This window comes from Takifugu flavidus, chromosome 3, assembly GCF_003711565.1.
Source record: "Takifugu flavidus isolate HTHZ2018 chromosome 3, ASM371156v2, whole genome shotgun sequence".
NCBI classification, from domain to species: domain Eukaryota; kingdom Metazoa; phylum Chordata; class Actinopteri; order Tetraodontiformes; family Tetraodontidae; genus Takifugu; species Takifugu flavidus.
The window spans coordinates 17,068,480-17,071,963 of record NC_079522.1 but is presented as its reverse complement, the minus strand read 5'-3'; the positions used below and the strand labels follow the sequence as shown (position 1 = coordinate 17,071,963).

At 44.3% G+C, this 3,484-nt stretch overlaps 1 long non-coding RNA gene across 1 annotated transcript; it reads left to right on the top strand.

Moving 5' to 3' along the window:
• The first annotated feature begins 807 nt into the window (after positions 1–807).
• LOC130522597 (uncharacterized) lies at positions 808–1,866 on the top strand. Its single transcript, XR_008949653.1, has 2 exons — positions 808–915; positions 1,615–1,866. It is a non-coding gene; the product is annotated as an uncharacterized LOC130522597 (long non-coding RNA).
• The last annotated feature ends 1,618 nt before the right edge of the window (positions 1,867–3,484 follow it).

The window sequence follows — 3,484 nt, the reverse complement described above, 5'->3', positions numbered from 1 at the left end:
GGGTTGGGCGGGGGAGGGGGAGTTGGGTTAAATGGTTAAAGGGTTAGGGTTAGGGGTGGGAGTGAGGGTTAGGGTTGGAATTAGGGTTAGGTTAGGGTTAGGGTTAGAGGGTAAAGGTAAGGGGTAGGGTTAAGGGTTAGGGGGTTAGGGTTAAGGTTAAGGGTTAGGGTTAGGTTAGGGTTAGGGTTAAAGTTATGGTAGGGGTTAGGGTTAGGGTTGGGGTTGGGGTTGGGGTGAGGGTTAGGGTTGGGGTTAGGGTTAGGGTTGGGTTAGGGTTAGGGTTCAGGGGTTGGGATAAAACTTTTTTTTTTTTTTGCTACTTCATTGTACATCAACAGAATCATGTTTCAACTTATGTCTCCCAACAGTATAAACAAAACGGGTTTGTAAAATAACACAATGGAAACTATAGATGTCTTCAAATGAACAGATCACCTCTATCGAATTAAACTAAAGAACTTTTTCTCTCCCACAAACTAAGTCCACAACCGTATGGGGAACAAAAACCATCTCTAAACATGTTAGAACAATTATCAACTGTATTATATACAACGTAAACCAGGACCAATCAAAATAAACCCTTCTGAACCTCTATACCTCTCCTTTTCAGCCCTTGTGGGTCAAAGTTTAAACCCAATGTCTCCATTTCAGAGATCTGGGGGATCGACGCCACCCTCTCCGTTGGGTCCTTCCCTAATTTTTGTTGTTTTTCGGGATAATTCCTCCGAACGTCGTTTGTTGAGACCCACTGGAAAGTAGCTATGAAGCTTGTGGATCCAACACCTCTCCCTCCCGTCTGGAGGGGGATCATGTTCCAGTGGGTACCCTGAAAAATGTTCAATGCCATGGTCCTGGAAATGGGCAATTAAATGTGATGAATGGCCCTCCCCCTTCCTAATTGTGTACCTATGTTGGGTGAGTCTGGTGTTGACCGCATTACCTGTCTCCCCTACATAAGCCTTTCCACATTTGGTGCACTTGATAATGTAAATGCAATTTTTTTCTGTTAATGGGATATGTTTTGGTAGTTGAAAGCCGTGGTTTGTAATAGGGTCCCTAATTGAAAATCTTCTTGAACCTTGGAGGCCTCTGCCGGTTCTAACTGATAATTTTGCCCTTACCAGCAGTTTTTGAGGTTTGGGTTTCCTCTGTAGGCCGGGATCACCCTAGAAAAGTTGTCCAACGTTGTGTTTTTCAGTATTCTTTTGAAATTCTCCCGTAGTGTGCGGGTTGCCCGTGTTCCAAAGGTGGAGTATGTGACCACAAGAGGGAGTTCCTGTTTTGTTTCAGGGTTATCCCTCGTTGTAGTCATCTCCACGGACTTATAGATTTTTCGGAGAAAGCCTCTAGAGTATCCCCTCCTCCTGAGGGCTGAGAAAAGTACTTTCCTTGCATCGTCACAGTCCCGTTTGTGTGTACAGATGCGGGAAAACCTTAATAACTGGGATTTAACAATACCCTTGAACACATGTTTCGGGTGAAAACTTGTTTATGGAGAAGTGCATGTGTATCTGTCTGTTTGAAAAACATTTTTGTGTCCAGTGTTCCTGTCTGCAGGAAGTTCGGACCTTTGAAAATTGTTAAATCCAGAAAATCTACCTCCTTGTCCTTTAGGGTCGCTTCCACTTTGATTGAGGTGTGGTGTTGGTTCATCGTCTCTACAAAGTCGTCAAAGTCCGTTTTTGAGTGTGACCAGATGCCCCAGATGTCATCAAGGTACCTAAGGTATATAAGGGGTTGTTGTTGGCATTTCTCGAAGATCCCCTCTTCCCATTCCGCCATGTAAATGTTTGCATAGGCTGGTGCAAACCTTTTTCCCATGGCTGTACCCTTAATCTGTAAATAAAATTGTTCCTGAAACACAAAGTCATTTCTGGTGAGGCTTATTTCAAGCAGTCTCATAAGGCAATCATCTGGTCGGTTGGGGTCCGGATGGCGGTCTAGTATTCTTCGAATGGCACTCAGTCCCAGCGGGATTTCAATGTTTGTGTATAGGTTACAAACATCCATTGTGAAAAGAAAGCACGGTTCGTGTAGTTTTAGACTTCTAATTTTGGTCAGGAAATGTTGTGTGTTCTTTATGTAGCTTGTGTGTTGTGTTGACAGGGGGGTTAGGAAGTGCTCCAGGTATTCCGCTATCCCATAGCTTTCGCTCCCACAATCAGAAACTATGGGACGGCCAGGTGGAATGCGATCCGGGATTGTCCATTTTGTCTGTGGTTTGTGAATTTTAGGGAGGAGGTAGAAATACCTGGGGCGGGGTGGTTTTTGTCCCAATAGGTATTTATGTTGATTTTTGTTATGATTTTAGATTTATACAAACTTTCTAGTTCTATTGCTATCATTTCTGCTGTTTCCCTGTACATTGGTTTCTCCAATCGAATGTAATATTGTGTGTCCTGGAGTTGGCGTCGTGCTTCTGTGACATAGTCACATATGTCCATTAAAACTATGGCACTACCTTTGTCTGCAGGTTTTATAACTAATTCTTTGTTTTTTCTAAGTTCCTTCAGTGCCTGCTCTTCTCCCGGTGGTAAATTGGGATTTTCTGGTACATAGCTAAGGTTACTGAGTGCCTTACCATCTTCACTAATCAATTCAAGTAATTGGGTTGGTAGTTTGGAGATGTCCGGTTCCCATGTGGATGGTCCCATAAAAGGCTTGATCTCTCGTGGGGGTTGTGGTCCAAAGAAAGAGGTCAGTTTGAGACGTCTGTGATATTTGTGTAAGTCCACTGCTAATGTCTGTCGTGTTGCCCTAGAGGCGGTTGCTGTTGGGACAAAGGAGAGTCCCCTGTTCAAGAGGGCTAATTGTTGTGGACTCGGTTGTTGGAAAATGGTGGAGAGGTTAACAATTCCCTTATCTTTGAATGTTTCCTTGTCCTGGTTTATGTCTATTCTAAAAAAGACCTCCAATGTTGCCACATGTTGTCGGCTGTTTCCGTCGTCCAATGTATGTTGTCCCCTGTGGTGTTAAATTTGGATTTCTTCAATCGTGGAATAAAAGAATTGAAATTTTTGATTAGGTCATTAATTTGTTTCAGGTTTCGTTGTGTCTGGGCGGGTAGGTTGCGCTGCTGAAATTGATTAGTGGCACGTAGATCGTGGCGTTAGGGAATGTGGCATGTGCCACATTGTAAAGGGAACCCAATGTCTGTCGTATTAGTGATGGGTTCGTTGAATTGTGGTCATTTAGGCCAAAGGATAAGATGACCTTGGTAACTTCTGGGGATGGTGGTGTTCCCCGTCTAAGTAAACTCACAGCATGTGAGATTCTGGCCCCCGGATAGCTGTCCACCTGTATCCGGGGATCCCAAATTTCCGGGAACCTGGCTAGGTTTGAGTCCCCTAGAAGTAGGACCTGCCGTTGTGGTAGGAGGGACCAACTCAGGTTCGTCTCACCTCTACGTGGATGTTCTGTATGTAAAGGGAGGTAAGGTGGTCCCTTTTTAAAACTAGTTTTGGTGGGTCGAGGGTTTGGGTCC